Source organism: Nomascus leucogenys, unplaced genomic scaffold, assembly GCF_006542625.1.
Source record: "Nomascus leucogenys isolate Asia unplaced genomic scaffold, Asia_NLE_v1 Super-Scaffold_563, whole genome shotgun sequence".
NCBI lineage: Eukaryota > Metazoa > Chordata > Mammalia > Primates > Hylobatidae > Nomascus > Nomascus leucogenys.
The window spans coordinates 163862-180561 of record NW_022095782.1 but is presented as its reverse complement, the minus strand read 5'-3'; positions in this window follow the sequence as shown (position 1 = coordinate 180561).

Genomic DNA, 16700 nt, shown 5'->3' with positions numbered 1-16700 from the left:
TGGTGGCTCATGCCTGTAATCCCAGCACTTTGGGAGGCTAATGTGGGCAGGTCATGAGGTCAGGAGATCAAGACCAGCCTGGGCAACATGGTGAAACCCCGTCTCAACTAAAAATACAAAAATTAGCCAAATGTGGTGGCACGCACCTGTAGTCCCAGCTACTCGGGAGGCTGATGCAGGAGAATTGCTTAAACCCAGGGGGCAGATGTTGTAGTGAGCCGAGATCACGCCACTGCACTCCAGCCTGGGCGACAGAGAAAGACTCCGTCTCAAAAAAAAAAAAAAAAAAAAGGGAAAAATTTACTAGAAGGGATTAAAAACAGATTTGACCAAGCAGAGGAAAGAATTAACAAATCTGAAGACAAAACAATTGAAATAATCCTGTGTCAGAAACAAAGAAAATGGTTGCAGGAATATCAACTGACCCTAAGGGACCTGTGGGACACCATCGAGTGGACCAACAACAGTTTGTAAGAATCACAGAACAGACAGAAGGACTAAAAGAATATTTGAAGAAATAATGAAAATCTAAGAAACTTCCCAAATTTGATTTAAAACATTAAAACATTATAAATCTACAAGGCTTGGCATGGTGGCTCCCACCTGTAAACTCAGTGCTTTGGGAGGCGAAGGTGGAAGAGTTGTTTCAGGCCAGGAATTCAAGATCAGCCTGGGAAACATATTGAGACCCTGTTTCTATGAAAAAATCATAATTAAAATTAAAAGCTGGTATGGTGGTGTGCACGTACAATCTCAGCTACTCAGGAGGCTCACGTGAAAGGATTGCTTGAGCCCTTTCAGCCTGGGTGACTGAGTGAGACACTGCCTTTTTTTTTCTCCTGTTTTGAGATGGAGTTTCACCCTTGTTGCAATGGTGAAATCTCAGCTCACTGCAACCTCTGCCCCCTGGGTTCAGGCGATTCTCTTGCCTCAGCCTCCCGCGTAGCTGGGATCACAGGCATGTGCCACCACACCCAGCTAATTTTGTATTTTTAGCAGAGATGGGATTTCTCCATGTTGGTCAGGCTGGTCTCAACCTCCCGACCTCAGGTGATCCACAGGTGTCAGCCAGCCTCCCAAAGTGCTGGAATTATAGGCATGAGCCACTGCGCCTGGCCATGAGACCCTGTCTCTACAAAAACTTGCTGTCCCAAAAACCAAGAAGCTCAACAAACTCAAAATAGGATAAATTCAAAGGATCTCACTCAAGACACATTATAATCAAAGTATCAAAAGACAAAGAATCTTGAATGAAACAAGGGAGAAGCTACTTCTCACATACAAAGGATCCTCAGTCAGATAATCAGTAGATTTCTTACCAGAAACCTTGAAGGCCAGAAGGCAGTAGGATTGATTAATTCAAAGTACTGAGTGGGGAAATCCTTTCAACTAAGAATCTTAGATCTGACTGTCAGGGTTGAAAGGTGTCCACTAAAGTTCATGTCAAAAAAAAAGAAATAAAAAATCATTATGAGATTTATGCATAGAGCTTTTTTCTTTCTTTTTTTTTCTTTCTTTTTTTTTTTTTTTTTTTTAGCTCATCAGCTATCATTAGTGTTAGCATATTTTACATGTGGTCCAGGACAATTCTTCCAATGTGGTCCAAATAAGTCAAAACATTGAACAACCCTGATAAATGTACTTAACATTACTGAGCTGTACACTTAAAAATAAAAATGATTAGATGGTAAAGTTTATGTTACATATATTTTACAATTTAAAATTAAAAATATATTTAATATGTGCAAAACAGAGATGTACAGAATAAAGCAAAAAAGTAAGAATTCTTTTAGTAAATACTGGAAAAGTTGGTCTAAGTGAGAAAAAAGTAACCCACATGCAAAACTCACATCATAGTTATTAAAACTATAACAGTATTAGGAGAAAATGCTGGATGGTGGGGAAACCATGGGTGGTCCTGACCACTGAAGAAATGGAGCAGAGGACAATGACTGATTCTAATAGGTGACGAATATGCAATAATAGGTAATAAGATACACATAAAAGAAAAAAAGAACACAATGGGAGAATTCTGAAGCAGGCAAAACTCTTAAAATCCAACTCTACAAATAACTTACACAAATATAAAGCTGATACCTAAAATTCCCTTGATAATTTTATTTTTGGGACTTTTCCTTTTCAGGTAAGGAGCACTTTCACCACCTGATAGCACCATGCACCTGACACTCCCCGCAGTTGACATCAGTTGGCAAGGGGCAGGCAGGAGGCGACCCTCTCTTTTTCCTTTCCTGTATTTTTTCTTTCTTTTTTTTTGAGACAGAGTCTTGTCCTGTCACCCAGGCTAGAGTCCAGTGGTGAGATCTTGGCTGACTGCAACCTCCGCCTCCTGGGTTTAAGCAATTCTCCCGTCTCAGCTCCCAAGTAGCTGGGATTACAGGTGCATGCCACCAGGTCCAGCTAATTTTTGTATTTTTTTAGTAGAGACAGGGTTTCACCATGTTGGCCAGGCTGGTCTCGAACCCCTGACCTTGTGATCTGCCTGCCTCAGCCTCCCAAAGTGCTGAGATTACAGGTGTGAGCCACCACACCTGGCCATCTCTATTTCTTATACACAGTAATATTATAATAAGAAAGATATAAATTTGTTTAATATGTAGCTTGTTTCTGAGTTCTGTAAATGTCACTCAATAAGATAAGAAAGCTACTGATCTCATCAAATCAAGGACACAATACTGTTCCTCAGGTAGCGCAAACTTCATGGCCTCAAAATACGGGAAAGATAATATTTTATGAAATGGTGTATTTTAAGGCTGACCTACAGATAGGAATTTTTTTCCCAGGCAATAAAGCTTTGATGCAGATGTTCATTCCACATCCTATCCTGATCCTCAGCTGCCAGAGGCCAGCCTGCACTTGCCTTCACACTATGCCTTCCTTCATGGCTTCAGGCTAAGATTGCCAGGAGGCTTCTATAAATGTGGTCATCTTACGGATTAAACACTTTTTTTGTAAGTTTTGTTTGTGTTTTAGAGACAGGGTCTCACTGTCATCCAGCCTGGAGTGTAGTGGCATGATCATAGCTTTCTGCAACCTCCAACTCCTAAGCTCAAGTGATCCTCCCAACTCAGCCTCCTGCGCAGCTAATTTTTAAATTTTTTGTAGAGGGTCTTGCTATTGTTGCCTAGGCTTGTGTCAAACTCCTGGTTTCAAGTAACCCTCATGCCTTGGCTTCCAAAAGTGCTGAGATTACAGGAGTGAGCCATCATGCCCAGCTCAGATTATTACTTTTTTTTTTTTGAAAAAAAAAAAAAAAAAAAAAAAAAAGTGCAGTGGTGCAATCTTGGCTCACTGTAACCTCTGCCTCCCAGATTCAAGTGATTCTCCTGCCTCAGCCTCCTGTGTAGCTGGGACTACAGGCACGCGCCACCATGCCCAGCTAATTTTTGTGTTTTTAGTAGAGACGGGGTTTCACCATGTTGACAAGGATGGTGTCAATCTCTTGACCTCGTGATCCACCCGTCTCGGCCTCCCAAAGTGCTGGGATTACAGGCGTGAGCCACTGCACGTGGACCAGATTAAATATTTCTTTAGAAGATGGACTAGAAATGGGTCATCAGAAATTTTTACTTACATATGAAGAATTCCAATCTTCAAAAAACTTTTAGAACTCAATCAGAACTTGAGAACTTCTTTCAGGAGGCGCTGTGATTCAGTAACCAGAATTCTGCTTTAGTTTATAGTTCTATAAGTATTTCTGTCATTTTCCTACTAAATTACATGAAGGGAGTTGTCTGCATATGAGCTGCACCACCGAGCAGCATGCCTGTCAGTGGGAAGGTGCCTGACAATTCTCAGTTGAAATGTCCTGATCAAGTTTCCCCAGAAATTTGTGAGTACTCAACTGTATTAAAACGAAATATATTGTTTTTAATGACAAATAGTCACTAATTAGTAAAATGATTACTGTGCTATAATAGAACAAGTCCTTAGCCCAAAATTAAATGGCCACAGATTGAGACAAAGCTTATCAACTATCACATATCACATTTTGACAAAAATCAAGAAGACTAATGGATGATCTCTTCTTCTTTTTCTACTGTGAGACAGGGTCTTCCTCTGTCACCCAGGCTGGAGTGGAGTGGCACAATCACGGTTCACTGCAGCCTCCACCTCCTGGGCCCAAATGATCCTCCAACCTCAGCCTCCTAGGTAGCTGGGACCACAGTCGCATGCCACCATTCCCAGTTAGTGTGTGTGTGTGTGTGTGTGTGTGCGCGCGCGTGTGTGTGTGTGCATGTGTAGAGTCTCCCTATGATGCCTAAGCTGGTCTCAAACTCCTGGGCTCAAGCAATTCTCCCTCTTTGGCCTCCCAAAATGCTGGGATTACAGGCATGAGCTAAATCATACTAAATAAATTATATTTTAAAAGTAAAGTCAAAGGTAGAATTTAAGAACAAAGGAATTCTATTTCTATACTTACTAGTCCCAGGTAGACAAACAACATGGCCTTTCTGAGCCTCTTCCTGAATCATTTCAGAAGAGTGTGAGCCATGAGAAACCAGAGCTGTTATTTTCTGGTTGAAACTGACACTTTAGGCTACTGTTTTCATTTGCCTGTTGAAAGAATAACTTAGCTGTATTAATCATTTAAATTAAAATTAAACATTTTGAAGGGGAAAACATGGGGAGCCGACAACATCTACCTTACTCAAGGAGGCAGGTAATCAGTGTAAAAAGAATGAGAAATCACCATTGGAACCACAGGTTCCAATGTTTCCAAGAGGCTTCAGCAATGACGCTGAAACCAGCTCGTGAAGGTTGCCAGGGAATAAGATGTTCACAGTGCTTTGATGTCTCATCCCACAGATGACTAATAACAAAAGGGAAAAGCTACCTTCACAAGGAGATGTCCAGCTGATACTACCTCAACCAAAATTATTAAACATAGCATCAGCAATTGTGGGACAGACTCTAACATCTCCTGGTGTGAGGCGGTAAGTACACAACACTGCCTAATGTGAATTAGGCATTATTCCCTGTTTAATCTGGATCCACTCATGAGAACACTGTTTAATCTGTATTCTTACCAAAATGCTCAAACTATTCTAGTCAGGAGAAGAAAGAAGCAATCAGATGTATCTAGATTATGGGCCACTCTACAAAACAAAGAGCCTAGATTTCTCAAAATATTTCATGTATTGAAAGAACTACTCCAAAGTAAAAGAACAGAGAGACATGATAACCAAAGGCAAGGTTAATCTTTGATTAAACTGCAGATCTAAAACAAAACTAAAGAACATTTTGGAGACAATTAGGTAAATCTGAATGTGGGCTGTACATCAAATTACTGTATTACAGTTAGATGGTAGAACTGTAATTATGTAGAAATATGTCATTATTCACAACAGATAAATGCTGAAGTGTTGGGGTAAAACATGCTCTCTGCAACTTACTTTCAAATGATTCAGAGAAGAAAGTACTTACAGAAAGAGAAAGAAAATGCAAAGGTGGCAAATGCTAGCCACTGGTTGATCTGAATGAAGAATATGTAGATGTCCATTGTTTTGCCTTTTAATTTTCTGTAGGCAAGGGAAAGATAGGAAGGAGGGAAGGTGCAGGCATTTCTTAACAATTCATACCTGTAAAAAACAGAGTTAAAAGAAAACCAAAGGCTTAAAATTCATGTAAACATCCAGTGAGATCAATAGTAATTTTCTGTCAAATTTCTGAAAAGCCATTAAGACTGTAACATACCTGACTAGGATCACTTATAGGTAACTTAAAGTATTTTTTCTGGAGGTTCCAGTCCTTCTACTTCGTATGTTTTATTCCATCATTCCTGGAATTGCCAGTTGTTCAAAATAAACCTCTAAATGATCATTGTAAGACATTTCATCATCAATATCATCCTTTAATAAAATTAAGAAAAAATAAAACAGGCTCTAAAGTAGTGACTAAAGAATGAATAATTTGCAATAGAAAGGGCTAAGACATAAATGAGTCAATAAAATTAAGAAAAATAAAATGGCTCTAAGGTAGTGACTAAACAATAAATAACTTGTAACAAAAAAGACTAAGACATAAATGAGTCAATAACATTAAGAAAAAAAATTAAGCAGGCTTTTTAAAGTAGTGACTAAACAATATGTAATCAAAAATACCCATCAGACATAAATGACTCAATAAAGTATGCAATTATTTTTTTGGAGATAGAGTCTTGTTCTGTTGCTCAGACTCAATGCAGTGGTGTGATCTCAGCTCACTGCAGTCTTCACCTCTCAGGCTCAAGCCATCCTCCCATCTCAGCCTCCTGAGTAACTGGGACTACGTGCGTGCACCACTGCGCCTGGATAGTTTTTTGTTTTTTTTTTTGGTAGAGATTGGGTTGCCCCATGTTGTCCAGGCTGGTCTCAAACTCCTGGACTCAAGTGTTCCACCTGCCTTGGCCTATCAAAGGGCTGGGATTACAGGCATGAGGCACCGCACCTGGCTTCTTCTTATATTTGACATGAGAAAACTATTATAACTTCAGTCAATTATAAGTCATTATAAAAAAAAAATTAACCTCTTTGAGAGGACAGGACAGAAAGATCCTGACATGTTACCAAAGCTTAGGGTAGGATAAATGTGCCATCACAAATGAACGGGAAGAGAGCAGGCCCTTCAGAAAATGGTGTGGCAAAGAGTTACCTCTATCAAAAAAGTACAGAGGAGCCTATCCTAAGAGAAGTAAAAGGAAGAAAGGGAGGAAGGGAGGAGGGAGGGGGAGGGAGGGGGAGGGAGGGAGAGACAGAGAGAGAGAGAGAAAGACTGCAGAAGGTTTCAATGTTGTAATACCCAGCTCAGCAAGGACAAGATAAAACAAGAGCTCTCAGTCATGGTCTAAGCTGGCACTGCCTTTTTAAGAGGTTAATTTTCCAATTAGCATTAACAGTCTCAAAAACACTCATCACCTTTGACTTAGCCATTTCACCTACAATAATCTAGCATACTAAAACACTCAAAGATCGGATACATTTAGGTCAATAATTCTTTATACATCAATTACACAATCACAAAAAATTTAAAAACTCTTTTGGCAGCCAAAAGCTGTCCTCAATAAATGTGACACTATTTACACTTTCTATTTATACCACTCAGCTGGCCTTCAAAGCCATGCATACTTTTAATGTAAATAGCCCCAGCCTACTTCTCTGGGCTTATTTACCAATGCAGCCTCCCACAGATGCTGTAAACCTGACACAGAAAGCCCCTGGCTCTTCCCCAAACACTGCCCACATGCCTCACAGCAGCACGTTTGATGATACTGTTTCTGCTTCCTGACACGTCCTCCTTCTCCCACATCTAAGGCCTGGCACAGGCCCCATCTCTTTTCATAAAGCCTCAGCCATACCTGCCTCAGAGGTAAATTTCTGACCCCCATGATTCCCAGGCACGTTTTGGTGCTGCTGGGTGTACATAACACAATCTGAAATGCAGTTCTGCATCTCTTCTTTGCACTTGGCTGAGGTTTCAGAGGAGAGGCTAAATATTTCATGGCTCCCTCAATTTCTAAACACAGTGCTGTATATTGACTGGCACCTCTAGGTGACTACTTTGTACCCTAAATGTTAAACTGAGGGATGAGTGAAACCATATCAGGATTAATATACAGAAACAAATTTTTGAATTCCATCACTTAATAGAAGTGGCCATTTGAATGCTGGCAGGTAGGAAGAAAAGAGGAGGACAAAGAAACCCCAAAAGTTGGCATCATAACCACTGCCACAAAAAAGGAGAATAAAGCAGAGTGGCAAGGTAAAGACCAGGGAAACATAGGTCACTGCAGGACAGAAGAACCTTCCAAGCTTGTCAGTAATGTAAGTTTCTCATTTTCCAATAAACTAGTGTGGCATAGGTCACTGTTTAGAGTCTTGTCTTCAAAATGTTTTCCAGCATCAAGGAAAACAATCTACAAGAAACGAAATGGTGAGAAAACGCAGCACACTCACAGCTCTGAAGAGCACAGCATAAGGCTACAAAAAGGACCAAGCACCTTCTCAATCTGCAATGTGCTCAGTGTCTGAAATCACAAGTTAGGTGATGAAGGCCTGGTAGTTTCACGTGAATTAATAACTTTCCTTCTTGCCCCCATGTTATCTCCCTCACCTGACCCACCCAATAAAACATCCTTAAAAGGCTCCTCTCAAATTCCTTGAAAATATCAGGCTCCTCTCAAATTGCTTGCACATGCTTGGAGAAGCTCACAGTACAGTTAGTGCACTAATACACAACTGAACTTGAGCAACATGAGGCTTACAAGACAGCAAAGACAACAGCAAAGCTGGGCCCAGCAGCCATCATCTAAAGAACTCTTCACTCATTACATTGGAGCAAGTGATTTCTCTGGAACCAGGAACCACAGAACCCTGAAGGACACCCAGCTGGTGGCTAAGGATTCAAGGCCTGGAGTGAAAATGTAACATTTCCCTCCAAGTGCTTATTTCTGCTATAAACTGGTTTAGTTCTGCAATGAACAACTAGATTTCTAACTGATATTAATATTAATAAACTTTTTAAAATAAAGACAGGGTCTCGTTCTGTCACCCAGGCTGGAGTGCAGTGGTGCAGTCATGGCTTACGGCAGCCTCAACCTCCCAGGCTCAAGCAATCCTCCTGCCTCAGCCTCCCTAGTAGCTGGGGCTACAGATGGATGCCACCATGCCCAGCTAATTAAAAAAATTTTTCTTTTTAGGGATGAGTTCTCACTATGTTGCCCAGGCTAGTCTTAAACTTCTGGGATCAAGCAATCCTCCTGCCTTTGTCTTCCAAACTGCTGAGATTACAGGCAGTAGCCACTGCACCAGGCCATTAACACTTATATATGTAAAATACATACAGAATATAAACCACTACAAAACGTAAAAACAGTCCATCTTGATGTAACTTACCGTACTATGGATTTGTTTTAAAAATGAGGTAAAGGTCATCAAGAAAATGAAAGCATGAAAGAAGTCTTTTAAAATTACAAAAACTCAAAACTGAGTAAACAAAACTTTGGAAGGAATGAAAACAATTGGAAAATAACTTCAGGAAAAAAATGTAAAATAGAAACAACACAAGAACAATTTGTGCCCTCTAAAAAACAGAGGTTAAAGTCAGGAAAAAAAATTTTTTTTTTTGAGATGAAGTCTCACTCTGTCGCCAGGCTGGAGTGTAGTGGCATGATCTCGGCTCACTGCAACCTCTGCCTCCCAGGTTCAAGCGATTCTCCTGCCTCAGCTTCCCAAGTACCTGAAACTACAAGCGTGCGCCACCATGCCTAGCTAATTTTTGTAGTTTTAGTAGAGACGGGGTTTCACCTTGTTGGCCAGGCTGGTCTCCAACTCCTGATCTCACGTGATCCACCGGCCTCTGCCTCCCAAAGTGCTGGGATTACAGGCATGAGCCACCATGCTCAGCCAGGGAAATATTTAAAAACAAATTAAGCAAAGATTATAAAAGTTTTTGGAGTAACACAGTTCCCAAAATGATCACGATCCACATCAATCTGAGCCATGTTGACACCCCCACATCAGGGCCTTTCCTGGTGTTCGAGGAATCTGCAACACAGACAGAGGTGCAAGGGTCACTGGGGAGGCACAGAGGTGGGGGGAGGAAGGGCTCCCTGGGGTCGTGCAGGTCTTGGAGAGGTCCTTGGGTCCTGGAAGGTGACCTTGGGCCCCTGAGCTCCTGAAAGTCAGGTCTACTCAGATGTCAAGGCACTGAGCCCTGTGTGCTGCTCTCTGCTGAGGGGTTATCTGTCCACAGAGAGTGTCTGTAAGTGTCATGGAGGAAGAACTGAACCTGGGTGCTCACACAGGCACCTTCTGGGGGCTGGTTCCCTGGAGAGCAAAACAGACACAGAGAAATGGGGGAATTTCGAGGATGCCAGGATCAACAGGCAGAGTCCCATGCCCCTGGGCCCTAAGAGGAGCAGGCGTGCTCATAACACAGGGTGGGGGTGGTGACCCTGCCTTGCCACCCAGATCCTCTGTGCCTTCCAGACAGAAGAGCTGCACGTTGAATATGCATCGCTTCCTGGAGCACGTCATTGTTATTGCCTAATGAGACCTGGTCTTTCTAGCATCCCCACTGGACCTGTCTTTGCATTGTAATTTTTCAAATTATGCTTTAGTAAGATATAAATTTCTCATGTTCAGATATTCTAGCATAAAAGGGTTACAGAAGACTTACATTTGAAAGAGTGAAAAACAGTGTATACGTACACACACACACACACACACACATTCATATGTGTACCTTATTTCAAGATCGAAAAATACATTTAAAAAACAGAGGCTCCCTAAATCAGGCCCTCAACCCCTCCTAAGTGAGCATCATCCTGAAATGTCTTCAGGGGTTTGTTTTGTTGGCATTTGGCACAGATACAGAACCACTGATGCCCAAGCCAGTGCTCTCCACATACAGAAACCTCCAACCTCATCTTGAAAAATGGGGCCATGAGGCCATCCCAGAGCCCACAGAGGCTGAAGGACCCCTGGGACTGGAGGCCCCCAGACCCCCACAGAGGCTGAAGGACCCCGGGGACTGGACACATTTCTGTGCTTCTTGGATCCTGCCATGTCCTCTGCTTGATGCCAGGACCGACTGAGTGCTCACTGGCCTGCAATACTGGGCCGAGTGGGCTGCTTGCTTGTGTGACAAGGAACCAGGGGTGCCTCCATCCCTCTCACACCTTTCCCAGGAGGCCTGAACTGGGGGGGATTCATGTCAACCCTAGTGTCTCCTCAGGATGAACTAGTGATGCTCCCTGTTGGCCTCAAGAGGCTGGGTGGACGGAGCTAGGTCCCCCCAAATGAGATGTTGGTGAGCTGAAGTGTCACTGCAGACAGATAACAGAGTGCACAGCCCTTGGAATCCAGCACATGGTGGTCTGCCCAGCACCTCAGTGTCTCCCTCACTAAGCAGTCTGTGGAGGGTTCAGCCCAGCAGGCTCAGGGGCTGCTATGGATTGGGTGTCTGTTTCCTGGAGGATGTTCTCAGGGCATCCTTCACTTACCTTCGGAGGTCTCTAAAATAAACTAAAAATGTCCCAACAGTTCAGGGCATTCTTCCTGGGCTTCCTGGTTTTCCTGATGGGACAACAAGAAAGTGAGTGTAGCCATGAAGAACATGGGCACGTGTCTGCTTCCCTCATCATTCTGCCCGCTGCATACTCACACTTCTTCTTCCACTTTTTTCTTTTCTGTTGCTCCTTCCGCAGGTGCAGAGGAAGGACTTGCTGACATCTGTGAGAAAGAGAACAACTGTGCATGTCCAGAGACACCAGTGCAGGAAAAGTCCTATCTGTTAAGGGGGTGCCCAGAGCAGACCCAGATGTCACTGGGGGTCTCTCCAGCGGGGTGGGGTCCAGCTCTTCTGGCCCCAGCCCAGCCCCCTCCCTGGACCCTGAAGGGTTGTTCAGCAAGATTCAAAGCTGCAACCTGGGGGCCAGTAAACAGGGCAATGCCAAGGCAGTGGGCAGGAGGGCTGGAGAGGGATTTTATCGACACTGAAGACCCGAAGACCTCAACTGTGGGATGAGACCAGGTCCTTCAGGAGAACAATCACAAAAGAGGGAAAGAGGAAAGGGACCAAAGCTAAAAAAGGAGCTGATGAGTCAGAAAGAGGATGAAAAAGAGAGAGCATATAAGAGGAGATCAATTACCGCTGGTGGCTGCCTGTAATGGTGGAGTCTTCCAATTCTGTGAAGCAAGCATCAGAGTGTCCGGAGGAGCAGCAGTGATGGGGTGGCCATAAGAAGGAAAGGGGAGAGTTAGAGTCAAGAGAACCACTAAGACCCTGCTGTTCCAGGGCTGTGAGCCACCCCAGAGCCTCTGATGTGCTCATTTCTGGAGCCCTCTCCACAGCCTGTATCATTTATCATTTCTTCTGTGCTATGAGGGAGGGACCGCTGACTTCCCACATACTTTCTCAGCCCTCACATTCCATAACTGAGCCAAGGGAGGGGAAGCCATGTCATTCTGTTCCTCCAAGAGTCAGCCACCCTTTTCACAACGTTGTGCATGACGTGGAATTCCCTCCCTCCTCCTCCTGTAGGGCCTGCTTCTGTTCCCTCATGAATCCCATTTCCTTTCTCTCTGTGGACCTCCACTGGTCCTACTGTTCTCCAAAAGAAGAACATTGGAAAGAAGGTCAAGGCCGCACTGCCAGGGCCTCCAACCAACCCACGGATCGCACCCTGGGTCGGCAGCACCTCCCACAGGCCTGGAGTTGTGTTGGGGCCTGTGGGAGGCAATGATGGCCGATGTCACAGACACAGTGACTGTTCTATGCCTGGAATGATCTTAGAGACTTGGGAAATATTCAGCCCTCAAAAGAATCCCACCAGCTTCTGAATATTTGGAAACAATGGAACAGAATTCAAGGTAAAGCCCCTTGTCCCAGTTGCCTTAATCTGCAGGTGAGGCCAGCAGTTGTCAGCACAGAAATGACGGGGCCCTCTCAGGGTTTGCCTGAGCTGTGGGAAGACCAAGAGGGAGGGCACCTGGCAGTCCTGACACAGAGAACAAGCTGGGCCTGACTGGAGTGTGGGGACAAGTACGAGGCTGCTGGGCCAGAGAGGAGGGTGTGACAAGACAAATGACCCCTGTGCTAGCTGCCCAGAGGCTCTGCCCTGGGCCCAGTGGATTCCAGGGACCAGGCTACAGGGAGGGTGAGAGCCACTGCCTACAGCAACACAGCAGCCCCTCCACATATATCCCCTAGGATTCCTGCCAGCCACAGAGGGCCTTGAGCAACAGCTGGACTTGAGCCTCTCCAACGAAAGCCAATTTAGGTTTCATTCAAAGTCCAAGGATTTGGGATTGGATGGGACTGGGTGAGGAGTGGAGGCCAAAAATGTGCTCAATCATGTGTTGTGCCCTCAGGACTTCAGGATGCTGGGGCACACGCAGGAATCCCACAGGAAGGATTCCCCATGTCATCCAACCCAGGGTGCACCCTTAGAGCAGGAGCAGATGGTGAGGACAGGACAGGAAGGTGCTGTTGCAGGTCCTGAGAGTGTAGAGAAAGACAGTGGGCTCCTTTCACCTCCTGGCACACGTATGAAGGACTTTGTCTTCTGGATCACGTAGCACTCGTAAGGGGCTGTGTCCCACCACACACTCAACTTCACACCTCCATACTCATCTTGTGATCTCTATTCACCAAAAATGCTACCTCATCAAAACCCAGGGCTCTGGTGTTTGCTGTGGCAAAGGCAGGAATGATCTGGTCCTCTGCAAAATGTAATCTTTAAACACCAGAGCAAGAAATGATGGTGACAAACACAACTCGCACAAAAGCCATGAGAACACAACTCTTACAACTTTCTCATTAAGATACAAAAAAAGAAAAAAAAAAGAAAAAAAAAAGAAAAAGAAACCCAGGTCAGACTTCTATAACTGTTTCCTTTTATATTTAGTCACTTCACTGATCCCATCCTAGGCTCCAAAACAAGTGTAACCCAATCCCCAAGAACCCTCTCTCACTGGTCAACCCTGGAGTGTTGGTCCCTACCTGACCAGTCTATTTCCTCCTGGACGGATCCAGAGGTGGAGCCCATGTAGAGAGACACAAACATCAGCACGACTGCTCTGTCCACTGTGATTCTCCCTGGGCTCTGTGAACTCAGGGGCCTTTATGAAGGTACTGCTTACGGTTGTGAGCCTTCAGGTGAGACAGATGACCTGAAATAATCCCTTTCAACTGTTCACTGACACTGGCTCATAGCATCTCTTACCTCCAATCTGAGAACCTGAGATTCCAGCCTTGATGCACATGCACTGAGTTAGGTGGGTGCAGTGAACAGAACCTGGGCCAGACTCACAGCAGCTGCTTCCCAGGTGATTCTGGGAGAATGGAGATGCTCTCTTAAGAGTAGACATTTGGCAACTGGGAACTTCTAGCGTGGCTCTTGTGAGGAGGTTTTGAATTTTTTCATTTATTTAAATATGAATGGGCACATATGCCACTGAGGACCACATTGGAATGCACAGGCAGGTCTAAACCCAAAGATGAGGAAGATGTGACTCTCCCCCCTGGTGATTCCTGGCAGAGTGGCTTGCTGCTCTGATCTGATCATTCATGGATGGGTACTTCAGGGGCACAGGAACAAGCTCCAGGCCCCCTGTGAAGTGCAGGGATGCCACAACAAAAATAAAAAAGCCTGGTCCAGCAAAGGAGGACTCATAAACAGAAAAAGAGCATCTTCTGCAAGGAGAAAAGCTGAACCAATGTAGCCAGAGTAGAGATGAGGGGGACTCTTCACTGACTTCAGGAGTTCACCCTATTCTCCTGTGACCCTGGATCAGAATTCACTCAAGTTTCTAGATTACCATGAGAAAAAACAGATTGAAGGAGATGAGCAGAAAGCCTTTTCACACTGGCGCTGGATCTCAGCAAAGGGGTTGGAAGCATTGGAATATTACTGGGGCCCAAGATGGGCTGCCAAGGGCTGAGCTCTGTGATGACAAGGAATTAGGAGGACATAGTCCTTGCCCTCCCAGTGGCCAGCCATGGCCAGGATTCATCAACACATAAGTAAAACAAAACAGAGTTTGAGACTAATAATTCCAAGATATCTCAGAGAAACAGGCAAAGTGATGTCTTATAGGTCACATGGGAGAGTTGCAAGGACCACCTGGACTCTGGAGCAGCCCCTTTCCCTTTGCTGAGTTTACCTTGCACTGAAGCAGGATCCCTTCTCACCTCCCCTGAAACTGGTGTGGGGCAGGTATCCTGCCTGAAAGCTGACACTCCCTCCAGTCACACAGGATTCTGGGCCAAATCACACTGGCCAACAGCAACTACACAAGGACCAGCTGTCAGGTGACTCCCAGAAGCAGATGAAAAATAAGAACTGATCTCTGTCCCAGCCAGAGAGACCAGGCCTGGGAAATACTTTGTATCTGGCTTGACCCTGAAGTCCATCCCTGATGGTCATGTCCTCTGGGCCAAATTGGATGTTTCAGGAACTCACTTCTGTTCTCTGCCTCTCATTAATTTCTGATGGTGCCATTGCCATCAACATACAGGAAACAGAGAAGACAAGAGACAAGAAAGTAGCTTCTCTCTTCAGCCTCTTAGGAAGATGGGCAGACAGTGCTAAAGCCAGCTATGAAGTTGGAGCTCGACTCATTCTCCCTCAGTTGTAATATGAACATCCCGGCCACGCCCAGGTGATGATGTAGAACTGACTCTGCTGATGTTGCACCTTGGCTTCCCCCTGTGGCTTTGCTGCCCTCGTGCCTTCCTTCTGCTCCTCCAAATCGTGTTTCTTTTCAGGCCCAGGCCAAGGCTGTAGCCTGCTCTCTCTCTCATAGAGCCCACTGGACAGCTATCTGTGAATTCTTAGAGCCCCAAAGCTGGTAATGCTGATTTGTGCCTTTAATCATACACAGCAGAGGGCCCCAAATACCACAAAAAAACTGTATTCTAGAGATTAAAGATGACTGGGGGAAATGGCCTATGAGGAGATAGTTTCTGAGGTTAATAAGGGGCATTTTAAAATCACACCAGCCTCATTGTTTTAAAATGTGGGATAAGTATTGACACCTACAGAGCAATCAAATTCAATTCATATACAATATATTTCCACCAAACACATGCTCCCAAAAGAAACTCAATCCAGAATTTGGCTAATTTTATTTTCACATAACCTTAAGCCAACCACCTTGACTTGTTTTTTGCAAAGGCCTTCAGGAGCAAACAAAAACTTTTGTCAACAGTAGGTTCAATGGGAACTTCATGGAGCCTCTGCTGTAAAACAGCCACATTTGTCTTTCTCCACCTCATAATGCATGAGTCACCCTCTATCCTCCTAGGAAGGCAAGTGCTTGCCCTGCCACTAACACCCTAGGGTAAACCCTTTGGTTATCTTTTCATGTTGCTGTGTTTCCTGAGCAAAGAAGACAGAAACCAGAACTAGGCTGTGTGATAGAGGCTGAGCCTCTACATGACCTTGACATTACGTATTTTGGACACTTACCACATGAATTCAAAAAGACATGCAGCAACTCAATGTGCACAACCTCACCCCACCTTCAGAGAATGCAGTTGCTCCCAGGGACTGCAGAATGTGACCATGATGCTTTATCTGGAACAACCATTTCTCCCATCACAGCCTACATCCTCATTCATGAGAGGAAGCTCCACTCAGGCTGCCTGTCTATAGGAAGGCCAGTGAGACAGTGCCACATTCCTCATCATCTGGATTACTCATCAGTATGAGAGGGGTTCCCCAATATGTACCCTTTTGTATAACTCCTGAGGATTTCTGTAATGACAGAAAAGAAATTGCCATGAGTATCAGACCATGCTGTGTCCTGTGTGCACAGAACTTTTCTTCACTTAGTGACATTAGAAAACAAGATGGAAACCCGTGTTCAAAGGAACCCAAAAGAACAGAACAAATCAACTCATACTAAAGAAACAAATTTTTCTCAGAGGATGTTTCCTCTCAAGTCCATGTTGGTTGGCAAATAAGTGATTTTGCTCCAAAGAGAACAAAATTGGTAAGGCTCACTGCCACACAATGTGTGACTGATGCTGTCATTTTCTCCCACTGTCTTAAATCAAGCCTCAGTGGGGACAGACTCTCACTTACAATTCTCCCCAAGGACATTGTGTAACTAAGATATATATTGTCAGATTCTCATATCTTAATTTAATCCAGATAAGATAAAGCTAAGAAAGCGACAGTTTTTCTCAGACAA